At 39.9% G+C, this 14,551-nt stretch overlaps 1 long non-coding RNA gene across 2 annotated transcripts in view; it reads right to left on the bottom strand.

Moving 5' to 3' along the window:
- Positions 1-7,104: 7,104 nt before the first annotated feature.
- LOC125482781 overlaps positions 7,105-14,551 on the bottom strand; it is a 35,442-nt gene continuing 27,995 nt past the window's right edge. The window contains exons 4-5 of one of the 2 annotated variants that reach the window (XR_007261753.1): positions 13,311-13,410; positions 7,105-7,523 (exon numbers count right to left, since the gene is read on the bottom strand). This is a non-coding gene — a long non-coding RNA (uncharacterized LOC125482781). The remainder of the gene's footprint in view (positions 7,524-13,310; positions 13,411-14,551) is intronic. The other variant, XR_007261754.1, reaches the window with a different exon arrangement.

Genomic DNA, 14,551 nt, shown 5'->3' with positions numbered 1-14,551 from the left:
GCTTTCTACTTTGCCTATGCACCTCTGTGACTTAGACTCTGCTCGAGCTCTAAAACCCAAAGCTGAATCTTGTGCTGTCGGTGACATTTCCTGCATATGAGCTTATCTAGGTCACATGAAGTATTCACAACTACCATTGGGCTGTGCAGCTATACTTTAACCTTACTTTTAACTTACTTTAACCTTACCTTTTACCATTTGCTATAAACTGGAGATTACTGGCAAGTAAAAATTTTTCACCATTATAGCAAATCAACCCCCTCTCCTGTAACTATAAATTCTTACTTTTCCTGTGCTAGTTTAGAAATTTCCCTTTTTCAAAATGACTGTAGTTGAAACATCATCCTCACAGAGCTGTTCATCAACCAATAAACTCAGCACTTTCCTCTTATTTTGCTATTGATATGTTTTTCTGTTGCTGGATCATATTCTGTTGTCAATATTCATGTCTGCCTCTGTTCCCAAAGCTAAGTGTTCATGTTCAAACATATGATCATACTTCAAAAAGGAAAACATCAAACAACATAAAGACTTGTTCCAATGCAGAGACATGTGAACAGTTCAAACTTGGACAAGTTTTCACACTCACCTTCTATTTTTTCACCACCTTATCACAGTTTATCAGCATATTGTCCTTTAATCTTTTTGTTGAAGAAACAGATTTTTAATCTAGATCTGATAGCGCCTTCATCCAGCATTAAATTCTCTGAGCTGCCTGACTTGGAAATGCTACTGGTAAGCCAAGCAACTTGTCTAAAACATTTTTCGTTCTTAAACTTATTGGCATCCTAGTTACGTTTTGCAACAATACAGATTATTAAAAAGTTCAATTTTCTTCGTTATACTAAAGAAGATTACTATGCTTCTAAAATAAATCTGGACATGTTCTGATAAAAAAGCATTTCCTCTCAGATTCACACAACAGCTAGTAAAAAAAAATTACAAACAAAAACCAAAAGAACTGCAGATGCTGTAAATGAAGGACATAAACAGAAGTTGCTGGAAATGCTCAGCAGGTCTGGCAGCATCTGCGGAGAGAAAATCAGAGTTAACATTTCGGGTCCAGTGACCCATCCTCAGAACTGATGGTAGTTGGGAAAATTATGGTTTATATGCAGAAAATAGGGAGGGGGATGGGTAGGGAGTAAACAATAGGACAGAGCCCGAAGAGAGAGTAGTTGTATAGATAAAGGAGTTGATAATAATCTGGCTAGGAGGGTGAGTAGTTGTTACTGGAGTCTGTTAGTGACTAACAATAGGTAGTGTGTAAAGGCAGGCTATGTGAGAACAAGGCCTGATGTGTGTGGGGTAGGAGGCTATGACATGGGAGAGTTTAGGCTCTAAAATTATTGAACTCGATATTGAGTCCGGAGGGCTATAGGGACCCAAGTGGAAAATGAGGTGTTGTTCTTCCAGCTTGCGTTGCGCTTTGCTCGAACACTGCAAGAAGCCAGAGACAGAGATGTTGGCCAGGGAACAGGGTGGTGTGTTAAAGTGGCAGGTGACAGAGAGCTCAGGGTCTTTTTTGCGAGCAGAACGTAGATGTTCTGCGAAGCAGTCACCCAGTCTATGCTTTGTTGCCCCAATGTAGAGGAGACCAAGTTGTGGAGCGGTGAATGCAGTAGACTAGATTCTGGGAAGTGCAGATGAAGTGTTGCTTCACCTGGAAGGTATGTTTGGACCCTTAGATAGTGGGGAGGGAGGAGGTAAATGCGCAGGTGTTGTACCTTCGCCAGTTGCGGAGGAAGGTGCTGTGGGACTGTGGGGTGTGTTGGGGGTGAAGGAAGAGTGGACCAGTGTGTCCCGGAGGGAACGGTCCCTGCAGAATGTGGACAAGGGTTAGGGTTACATCTTTAAATGATGATATTTAGCGAGAGGAATGGCTCGACATGCCTTCAGTTTCTGGACAGTTCATCTCTTCAAGAAATGGAATCCAAATGCTGACTGGTCAATATGGTTGCTGTGCATGTTGATTTTTAATTCCACCACTTCTAGACCAGTTGATACATAAAAGCTATTAAAATGGCCTTTTAAGTGACAACTTTGCGCTCAAGTAAGCTATAAATTAGTAGGTTCTGCTGCAATGTACAGAATTTTAAAAAACAGTTGTGAGACTTTTAGTTAAAAGATTTCATTGCACTTATTCAGTCAGGGTTTTGTTTCTGAAAATTAGGCATCATCAGCTGTGGGATAGGATTGCAACAGTTCTGCCAGCTGGATTTCTTTGCAAGAGTAAAGATTGGAGAAGAAATCAAAGTTATGCATTTGATTCATACCCCAACCAAGGGCAATGAGCATAAGTAAGATTTACACAGTGAATGTTATTTTTTGAGCTTCAACCGAACTGTGAATAATGACAGATTGAAAGATGTAATGATACAAACCCATGACATCTGGTTTTAATAGAAATGTGTGCAATAAGCATATTGAGCTGAGTGAGAGGGATTTTCATTGAGTTCATCTTTCTTTTGTTTACAAGGGGAAGTACCAAACAGATGTCACTAATTTTTCCTGAGATCTCAAAATATCACAGCTTACACCTCCTTCAGCATTTCCTTCAGAAACTTTGCAGACAGCAACAAGATCACTGTTAGCTTGTCTTCTTGATGGTGTCTTTGGTACTTCGTCTTGGCTTCCCAATGTCTTATAAATGGAAAAAAACTCAAAGGGTCTTACTAAATAGACCAAGTTTAAATGGAATGAACTCTTTAACTCCACCCTTGAAAACCTGAGAGCAAACACATTGTTACACAAAAACTTAGCATATCAGGTGAAACCTCAGAATCTGTTTTAATCTTCATATGTTAGATTGCATGAATGATGTTGCCCATACACGTTCTAGAAACATAGAAACATAGAAGATAGAAGCAGGAGGAGGCCATTCAGCCCTTCGAGCCTGCTCCACCATTCTTCACAACCATGGCTGATTGTCCAACTCAATATCTTAATCCTGCTTTCTGCCCATAACCTTTGATCCCATTTGCCCCAAGTGCTATATCTAGCCGCCTCTTGAATACATTCAATGTTTTGGCATCAACTACTTCCTGTGGTAATGAATTCCACAGGCTCACCACTCTTTGGGTGAAGAAATGTTTCCTCATCTCCATCCTAAATCGTCTACCCCAAATCCTCATACTATGACCCCTGGTTCTGGACACATTGACCATTGGGAACATCCTCCCTGCATCTACCCTGTCCATCCTATTAGAATTTTATAAGTTTCAATGAGATCCACCACCACCCCCCTCATTCATCTGAACTCTAGCGAAAACAATCCCAAACTAGTCAATCTCTCCTCATACGTCAGACCCACCATCCCCAGATTCAGCCTGGTAAACTTTCGCTGCACTCCCTTGAAAGCAAGAGCATCCTTCCTCAGAAAAGGATACCAAAATTGCACACAATATTCCCAGTATGGTCTCACCAAGGCCCTGTATAACTGCAACAACACATCCCTGTTCCTGTACTCGAAACCTCTCATAATGAAGGCCAACATATCATTTGCCCTCTTTACCACCTGCTGCACCTGCATGCTTACCTTCGGCGGCTGGTGCACAAGGACACCCAGCTCTCACTGCACACTCCCCTCTCCCAATTTACAGCCATTCAGGTATCAATCTACCTTCTTGTTTTTGCTTCCAAAATGAATATCCTCACATTTATCCAAATTATACTGCATTTGCCATTGATCTGCCCACTCACCCAACCTGTAGAGATCATGCTGAAGGATCTCTGCATCTTCAACACAGTTCACCCTCCCACACAACTTGGTATCATCTGCAAACTTGGAGATGTTACATTTTGTTCCCTCATCCAAATCATTAATATATATTGTGAATAGCTGGGGCCCCAGCACCAATCCCTGTGGCACCCCACTAATTACTGTCTGCCAATTTGAAAAGGACCCATTAATTTCTAATCTTTGTTTCCTCTTTGCCAATCAGTTTCCTATCCATCTCAATATACTCCCCCAAATCCCATGTGCTTTAATCTTGCACATATATCTCTTATGTGGGACTTTGTCAAACGCTTTCTGAAAGTCCAAATATATTATATCAACTGGCTCCCCTTTGTCAACTCTACTAGTTATATTTTCATAGAATTCCAACAGATTTGTCAAGCATGATTTCTCCTTCATAAATCCTTTTGGACTCTGTATGATCCTGCCACTGCTTTCTAAATACTCTGCTATAAAATCCTTGACAAGGGATTCGAGAATTTTACTCACTACCGATGTTAGGCTCACAGGTCTGTAATTCCCTGTTTTCTCTCCACCCCCCTTTTTGAATATTGGGGTGACATTAGCCACCCTCCAATCTGCAGAGACTGTTCCAGAGTCTATAGAATCTTGGACGATGACTACCAATGCATCCACTATTTCCAATGCTACTTCCTTAAGTACTCTAATATGGAGGTTATCAGGCCCCGGGGATTTATCCACCTTCATTCCCAACAATTTTCCCAGCACCATTTCTCTACTAATATTGATCTCCATTAGTTCCTCCCTCTCACTAAATCTTGCATGTTCCAACAATTCTGGTGTCTGATTTGTGTCCTCTTTTATGAAGACAGAATCAAAGTATGTACTTAGTTCCTCAGCCATTTCTTTGTCCCTATTATATATGCCCCTGTTTCTGTCTGCAGGGGACCTACACTTATCTTTACCAATCTCTTTCTCTTCACGTACCTATAGAAACTCTTAGTGTCGGTCTTTATGTTCCCTGCAAGCTTGCTTTCATACTCTATTTTCCCCTTCTTAATCAATCCCTTGGTCCTTCTTTGCTGAATTCTAATCTGATCCCAATCCTCAGATTTATTTTTTTTTCTTGGCCAATCTGTATGCTTCTTCCTTGGATCAGATACTATCTTTTATTTCCTTTGTAAGCCATGGATTGGCCCTCTTACCCATTTTGCTTTTGCAACAGACAGGAATAAACAGGTGTTGCAGTTCCCCCATTCATTCCTTGAATGTTTGCCGTTGCCTATCCACTGTCATCCCTTTAAGTAACTCTCCCCAATCTATCAAGGTGAACTGATCTTACCAGCCAACCTGAGATCTCAAGTGGATACATTTGGTATGTTTGCTGGAGACAGCTAATTACAAGGCCTTGGTTATCTACCATTATGCTTCATTCATCAAATTAATAAACACTCAATTAATTCAACCAAGTTTGTAAGATATGGCATAAAAACAGAAAGCACCCTTGGAGAAAGAAACAGAGTTAACATTTGAAATCCAATATCACATTCAACTTGAAATGCTAACACTGGGCAGAATGTTATCGGGTTCTAAGCAACATGGGCCACGTAAAGATGTGTGGCAGAATCGAGTAAAAAGTATCGTGAGGCCCATCTCAGCATGATGAGCAACTCTCATTATCGTTTATGCTTTTCACAAGCAGAATAACAAGGTTCTCACTAGGCAGAGGCAAGATGACAATTGACAGGGATTAACGCTTGTTAAATGCCTCATCAATAGACCAATTTATTTCATTAATATTCACGCTCCCATTTTACCAAACTAACCAAAAATACTAGACATCAGGAAACCTTGACAAGGAAACCAAAGTGGGTACCTGGCAACTTCTGTTTGCTGTTTCCTCTAAAGGTTCTCTACATTGGAAACCAGACACTACCTACTGAGTATATGCTTGATGGGTACTGGCCACACATTATCACCATCCATAGACATTGGCATGTGCGAAGTGCCAGCCTTGAAAACCCCTCATGGCACATCTCCAATCCACTTACATGATTAGTATTTCAATACATTTCGATATTGTATCTCAGGCTGCACAGACAATTGTTATCGTGATGCTGCTGCAGGAACACAGCATGTTCAATGACAAGCACCCAGCTCTTGGACGAGACCAAGTCACATTTCTGGGCTCTTTACTTTTCATCATAGCACTCACTCTCTTTGACCCTACCTGAATGCTCACAGCATTCCTGCCTTTCATTGCCTTGGTTTGGTTTTTGTGCTCTGCCCTCTCAGCCAGAGATATGAAGCCATAAGTAGAATATCAGAGGTCTGCAATCCCTAAGTACAAGGAATCAAAAACAAAATTGCTGCCCTTATAAATGTAACATTAAACTAGAAAATCAAATGGAAAAATCCTGATCCCAGCTCAAAGTAAAAACATTAAAATATTTCAAAACAAGTTCAACACAGGTTATTTTCCAGTAACTTCACAAAAGAAGCGGTGCTTTGAAATTTGAGAGTCCTATCTTATTGAAATTGACTAGCATAACTGGGGTCGATGACATTATGTACAAAGGACCTCCAGGGCTATGGACCAAAGTAGCATTAGTGTAGTCTTATTTTTGTTGACTGGTGCAGACACACTGGGCTGAATAATCTCTGACTGTGCTGTAAAATGTCTGATTCTAAGGGAGCAACTTGTCAAACTATTTGATTAAGTCAAAGGAAAAGTCAAAAACAGTAAGATTTTTTTTCTGATGAAGGGTCTAGGCCCGAAGCGTCGGTCTCTCTGCTACTGTGATGCTGCTTGGCCTGCTGTGTTCATCCAGCCCTGCACCTTGTTGTCTCGGATTCTCCAGCATCTGCAGTTCCTACTATCTCTGATTCAAGATTGTACCAAATATCATTCTTCAATTCAATGATGCTTGTTCTGACCGTTTTTAAAAGTTTCTAGCTTTGCTTCGTCCCCATTTCCCATTTATCCACAATCTCCAACAATACCATTACGAAGATAATCAGAGTGGAGGCTTGGTGATCCCTTACAAGTAGAAAAAGAAAACTAACAAACTGTCACAGTCCTCCTAGCAACCAAAGGAGCAGCAATGTTGCCAGAGGCCTGGGAGTGACCGAATTATTTGCTTTTATATGAAAGTATTAAAATGTAAACCGCACAGAAGTCTAATTTAGAGAAGTCACCAAACTGGAAATACCTTTTAGGTGTCACAAGTCACTTGTGTAAGATAGTGAAAGTAAGATTATGTGATAAAAAATCAAATTCCAAGGCAGCAAAAGAACATTAAATATACATGTTGACACATAAATATTGAATAACTTCCGAATGTTGATAATGAATTAAATTCTGAGGCATTTGTTCCAACAAAAGAAAATCGTAATACATCCAATTATGTTTGGATTTTTATTTTTATCAAATAGTGAGTTGTTACTGCTGGAACACAGAACCTATGATATATCTTACACATCTTAAATTTATTTAGACCTGTGGGATCTCAGTGGCAGTAAACTGTCGTGAGTTGACTTTGTACACCCCAGTTTATTTTAGTGCCACAAGTTCTGAAACCGGTGGGTAGTCATAAAGCACTGGCATTAACCAATATTCGTCACTGGACCAAATATGTTACCTCTGCTTTCTTTCCACAGATGCTGCCAGATATGTTCAGTTTCTCCAGCAATTTCTACTTTGGTTTCAGATTTCCAGCATCTGCAGCTCTTTGGGGTTTTTTCTTTCTTCATAATGTAGTTCTCATTTCAATATTTGAATTACTGTGGCCAATCAGTTGGACAATTCAGCACATTTCTCATCCTGTAACACAAGAACAGTGGTTTGGTATTTGCTTATCAAACTATGTTAAAAAAGGCAAAATTGTAAAGCAGCAAGGGTATATGTCAGTCTAAACCAATTCATTTATTCAATATCCAACCAGCTTCAATGATCATACGCATAAAGCATAAATTTTCAGTTTTGACTGGAAGGTTGACAGTGCTTGACCAAACGAACATTCCATAAACAGGTAAACACCATTTCTTCCTTATTCCAGGCATCCTTGAAAGAATGAAAACAGAAAGTGCTGGAGAAACTCATCAGGCTTGCCAGCATCTGAGAAGAGTTAAACATGACAGTATGGCATTTCTGTGGCAGTAAACAGGACTCCAGGATGGTATACTGCCTCCCTTGTGCCAGTGTCAAGGATGTCATGGAGCTGAACATCCTTCTGGGGCAGAGTTATCAGCCACAATGGTACAAACAATATAGGATGAATGAGGGATGATGTACTGAAGGCAGATTTCAGTAAGATAGAAAGTAAATTAAAATGTAGAACCTCAAGAACAATCAGCTCAGGATTACACTTAGTGCAACATGCTAGAGAGTGCAAGAACAGGTGGATTGATTGATTGAACTGGAGAACTGGTCCAGTTTGGGGAGAGGGGTGCGTGACATCAGATTTCTGGGACTGGGGTTGACATTCTTACAGGGAGCTTTGTTAGTGCTGTTGGGGTGAGTTTAAGTTAGCTTGTCAGGGAGATAGGAACCTAAGGGTTAAGCTAAATTGGAAGGCAGTAAAATTGGTTACAGGAAGTTGAAAAATGCTAAGGAGACTAGAACACAGAATAAATAAAGCCTAACATCTAGAATGCAGTAAAAAAGACAAAATTAATGGCACTCTACCTGACAGCATGTAGCATTCACAAAAAGGTGTACGCTCTGAAGTTACAAGTCGAGATACATTGGTATGAGATAATTGCCATTACAGAAATGGACTGCATGGTGACCAGGATCTTAATATTCAAGGATATTCAACGTTTAGGAAGGAGAGAGAAGAAGAAGGAGGTGCAGTTGCACTGAAAATTAGGGATGGGATCAGTACATTGGTAAGGGAGGATCTCTGATCAGAAGAACCATATGTGGAATCTGTTGGGTGAAACTAAAGAAAAGCAAGGGGCAGCAGACATTGTTTGGAGTTATTTATAAGCCATCAAATAGTAATAGTGGTAGTGTGGGGCATGGTATTAATCAGGAAATGAGAGAAGCATATTGCATGGGCTACACTAATCATGGGTGACTACACATAAACTGGGTAAACTAATTCAAAACTAAAGCCATAGAGGATGAGGTGATGCATTTTGGAGGATCAAATTTAGTTGTGAATTATACTGTTAATGGCAGAACCCTCAGGAACATGAACATACATAGAGATCTGGGCGTGCAGGTCCACAGTTCCCGAAAAGTGGCAACACAGGTGGGCAAAGTGATTAAGAAGCCAAATGGCATGGAGTACAAGAGTTGGCAAAACAATTTGCAGCTATATAAAACCCTTGTTAGGCCGCATTTGGAATATTATGTGCAGTTTTGGTCACCACATTAACAGAAGGGCATGAAAGCTTTGGACAGCGTGCAGAGAAGGTTCACCAGAATGTTGCCCGGTCTCGAGGGCATTGGCTATGAGGAAAGGTTAAAAAGACTAGGATTGTTTTCACTAGAAAGACGGCGGCTGAGAGGAGACCTGAGAGATGTCTACGAAATTGAGAGGCATAGATAGGGTGGATAATCAGAGGCTTTTTGCCAGGGTTGAAGTTTCAATTACAAGGGGGCATAGGTTCAAGGTGAGAGGGCAAAAGTTTAAGGGAGATGTGTGAGGAAAGATTTTCACATAGAGTGGTAGGAGCCTGGAATGCACTGCCAGAGGAGGCAGTAGGCACGTTGGTAACAATTAAGAGGCATCTGGATGGTTACATGAATAGGGAGGGAATAGAGGGATACGGACCAAATAAGGGCAGAAGGTTTGTTATAACAAGGTGTAGAGCTGGATGAACACAGCAGGCCAAGCAGCATCAGAGGAGCAGGAAGGCTGACGTTTCGGGCCTAGACCCTTCGGCCTTCCTGCTCCTCTTATGCTGCTTGGCCTGCTGTGTTCATCCAGCTCTACACTTGTTATCTCAGATTCTCCAGCATCTGCAGTTCTTACTATCACAGAAGGTTTGTTTTTGAGTTTAGTCAGGGAATGATGATCGTCACAGGCTTGGAGGGCCGAAGGGCCTGTTTCTATGCCATACTTCTCTTTTGTTGTTTTTGTTCTTTGTTCTAAGTGAGTATATCTGTAGTGAGAAAGATGTAAAATGAATTCAGGAGGGTTTGGAAGGTTTTGGTAAATGTGGAAGAACATGAGAAATGGAATATAATGTGGAAAAATGTGATGTTATCCACTTTAGTAGGAGAATCAGATGTGCAGAGTATTTCTTAAATGGTGATAGTTTGGAAAGTGTAGATGTACAGGGCACCTATGTACCCTTGTGGGTATATCACTGAAAACTAACATGAAGCTACAGCAAGCTATTAGGAAGGCTAATGGAATGTTAGCCATTTTGAAGAAGATTTGAGTGTATTAGAAATGAAGTTTTTCTTCAGTTGGAAGGGAGCTTCAATAGACCAGAGCACTGTACGTGGTTTTGGTCTGCTTATCTCAGGAAAGATATTGTTACCATAGAGGGAGTGCAACAAAGGTTCACCAGACTTGGTTCCAGATGACAAGATTGTGAAATGGACAGAGATTGTTCAAATTGGGCCTATAATCTTTGGCCTTTCAAAGAATGAGATATGAACTCATTGAAACTTACAAAATATATAAAGTGATATACAGGGTAAATGGAGATACTTTGTTTCTCCTGTCTGGGGAGTTTAGAACCAGGGGGCACAGGTTTAAAATAAAGGGGACGCCATTTAGGTCTGAGATGGGGATAGTTTTTCTGCGGGTCATGAACCTTTAACATTCTCTACCACAGAGGACTGTAGAAGTTCAATCTTTGAGTATGTTTAAGGTAGAAATTGATAGATATGTGATAAACAGTGACATACAGGGTTGTTGGGATGGAATGAACAAAAGGCTGAGGTGTTTGATCAGCCATGATCGTACTGAATGGTGGGGCAGGCTCGTACTGAGTGGTGGGGCAGGCTCAAAATACTTAACATTTTGAGTCCAATATGACTCATAAGTCAAAATGGACTCAAAATGTTAACTGTTTGTCTCTCTACGGATGCTGCCAGACATCCTGATTTTCTCCGGCACTTTTTGATTTTGTTTCAGATTTCCAGCATCGGAAGTACTGTGTTTTTATCTCTTAAAGATTTTACAAAGTACAAAGGATAAAGTTTATTTAAATAGTTGCAACATCAAGATTCCACCATAACAGTGGCCTGCTCAAACATTAACACTTATTTCTCTCCACTCAAAAGAAGCAATTTGTCACCATCTCACTGGAGTTATTCTCAATAACATTTTCCAAATGTTATTAACTATTAAATATTATTAATGTTTTCCAAATGTTATACTCATAGGTTTTCTTTGTTGCCATGTTACTACTTGCATTTACATATCACCCTTAACATAGAAAAATGTTCCCAAGTGATTCACAGTAGTGTTAGCAAATAAAAGTGAACAATGACCATAGTTCTGAAATAAATATTTTGCCAGAAATTCCCACTGCAGTAGTTTGGCTCCCATTTTACTGCTTTGAGCTGAATTTATGATGCATGACAAGCTCCTGATATAACATGGAGGAAAGCCTGGGATAAAAAGGAAAGTGCTGCAGTGGGATACTTGTTGCAAAGCAAGAATGAGGAGATGACAAAACAAGCTGCAGTGCAAGATGGAAGTTTTAACCTTTTAAACAAAGTTTCCAGATGAGCTGTGGATACCCCTGGCTACTTTTTGCCTTTATTTTCTTGGGATGTTGGTGTCGCTGGCTGTTAAGTCCAGAATTTGTTGCCCATCCTTAATTGCCCTTGAATCAAATGGCTTGCTAGATTATTTCAAAAAACAGTTAAGAGTCAGTCACAATGCTATGGGTCTGGCGTCATCTGTATGCTAGACCAGGTAAGGATGGCCACGTGATTCACTGAAGGACATTAGTAAAGATGGTTTTTTACTACCATCAATGATTGTTTCATGGCTACCATCACTGAATCAAGCTTTACATTCCAGATTATTGGTCAAATTCAAATTCCACCAGATGTCATGGTGGGATTTTAATTGATTTCACGAGAACATTGCCTAAGCCTCTAAGTTACTGGTTCAGTGATATTATCACCAACAAGCATCTTCTCATTATGTCAGAATGAAGGAAAGCTGAATTGCTCTACTTCTTTTCCCTACAGCAAATCCTTAGTTGGTTTCCCACAATAGTCTCAACAATTATCATTCCTCTCAAAGTTTAGCTGTAGCAAAGAAAGCGACCAGGAAGTCAGACAGTTTCTCTAATCTCCTATTCCATTAACGTTTATATTCAGTGGGGCAGAAAACATTTAGTCCCCTGACATGGGAAAAGAGTACAGGAATAAAAATTCAACTGCATGACTTTGGAAATCTCTGAATTATATATGTTCACATCATTATTTCTGTGACAAGCACCAATACTGCCCCCAAGTGGTACCAATGTTCATTAATTTTACATTTGAAGCATTATGTCAAGTACCTGTCATAATTATCAGCAATCACTCTGTGAAGTGCCTCTTTTCAAAACATTAATCCAGTCTGTCCCATTCTCCTGTTCTATCCTTGCAGATATTTTCCTAATCAACCGGCTTAGAGGTGTTATTACAGACCTCTGGTACAAGTGAGGCTTGAGCCCAGGCCACCTGGTTCAGAAGTGAGGACACTACCACTACAACACAGGAGCCATCTGTTCTACCCTTGTTTTATTTTTAATTTTTTTTTTCCTTTTTAAAACCCATTTTCTAACCAACATGTTCAGGGATGTTAAGACACACCTCTGGAACAGGTGGGACTTGAATCTGGGCCTCCTGGTCCAAAGGTAGGGACATTACCACTAAGCCAATTTATTTCCTTTAGGTGCTCATCCAATTTCCGTTTGAAACAAGTAATCACGTCTACTTCACAAACTCAATGTGTCAAAAAATTTTCTTCTTCCACATTCCTCCCCACTTTCCCAAAATCTTGAGTCTATGTTCACGTGTCCTTGTACTGTTAACTAATGAGAAGAGATTTTCCTTGTAACTTTATCATGATCTGTAATAAATGTGTAGGTCACTATTGAATCTCTTAAGCCTCAAAGTTGCTAGTAATTAATGTGTTTGTAAGCAGATGTATATATGTATTACCCTTGGGAAAATCAACTAAAATAAACCAGCAACAAAGCCTTTTGTATTTAAAGTGGAAGGTTAGATTGTTTTAGTTGCACACTTGCTCTGGAGGTTACTTAAGAAACTAGCCCACTGACAAATACATTAATTACAGATGGTGATAAAAACAATACCAATAAAAGTGAACCAAGGTCAGTCTTTAGTGTTCAATGCAGTCCTGGTATTTCAAAGTCTAGGTGTTGCATTGTCTGAAGTGAAGGCTTGGACTTCAAGCATTGTCTCAGCAGTTAGAATGGCTTTCACATTTGAATTGCCAGTCGTTTTTTGCACAATTAGGCTTTATGTGTCAAACAGGATAAAGTACAGAAAGAGAGAGGGCTGTTTCTTATCCAGTTTTCCAGGTGAGCCACTTTCATCTGCCCAAGTGATTACATCAGATCACCAGCTGATCCTGGATGCTTGTCTCTCTTTCTTTCCAAGCACAGAAGCTCTTACCTTTCCCAGAAGATATCTCTCTCATGACTTTTTCTTTCAGGTAGATTGTCCTGCCTTTTCAAGATACTTGGCAGGCAAGCAAAGGTGGCCACTGTATAACCTGGACAGAAACAACAAATCATGCTCCAAATAAGACTAAAAGTAATCTAATTTATAATTTTGAATTGCAAAAAACCTTTCAAGTCTGGCTGATTGTTCTTGTATTTTTGGGGTAGTCCTTGACATTGCCATGTGTGAAATTCCACAGGAGTGCAAGATAAGCATGTCTATTTGTAATCCATTTCAAAAACTCTAAAGAGTTGACATTCATTGCAATTGTAAAAGGTCAAGTAACCCTCGGAGGGTTTTTTGCAAGTGTTTAAACTCAGTCCAAGGATAGCCCTCATTACATGCCTCCATTTTTTTGCATGGTTTCCCTTGTGAAGCAACAGATAAGGAGAGGGAAAAAAAGGAACATGCTCGCAAGGATTTTCATGTACATAGTTGGCTAATTGCAATGAGGAATGTAGGAATGAGAATAGGCCACTCAACCCATTGAAACTGCCCTGCTGTTTAATACAATCATGACTGTAAATTACTTACACATTCTCCTATTATCACTGGTAATCAGGAATCTATCAATCTCTACTTTAAACATACTCAAAGTCTAAGACTCCACAGTCCTCTGTCATGCTGAATTCCAAAGATTCAAAACTCTTTAAGTGGAAAAAAGAATCTCCTCAACTCGGTCTTAAGTGGTATCCCCTTTATTTTTAAATTGTGCTCATGGTTGTAGCCTCTCCAACCATGGAAAATAGTTTACTGCATTTACCCTGCTTATATCTAAGTATTTTGTCAGTGTCAATGAGATCACAACACATTTTCTGAAACACTGAAGAATGCTGGCCTAGTTTGAACAATTTCTCTTCATTGCGTAGCCCTGCCATCCAGAGAACAAGTCTGGCGACCCTTTGTTGCACTCCGTCTATGGGAGTAATGTCTTTCCAAACAAGAAGACCAAACTGCATATAATACTACAGATCTGGTCTAACCAAGCTCCTATACAATTGAAGCAAGACTTCTCCAGTAATGTACTCAGAACCTCCTGCAATAGAGGCTAGTATTCTATTAGCCTTTCTAATAATTTGCTGCACCTGCATGTTAGCTTTCAGTGATTTATTGACAAGGACACCTAGGTCCTTTTGCATGTCTACACTTTCCAAATTGTCACCATTTAAGAAATACTCTGCATATCTCTTTCT

Source organism: Rhincodon typus, chromosome 3 (assembly GCF_021869965.1).
Source record: "Rhincodon typus isolate 14 chromosome 3, sRhiTyp1.1, whole genome shotgun sequence".
Classification (NCBI taxonomy): Eukaryota; Metazoa; Chordata; class Chondrichthyes; order Orectolobiformes; family Rhincodontidae; genus Rhincodon; species Rhincodon typus.
This window is presented reverse-complemented; position numbering and strand designations above follow the sequence as displayed.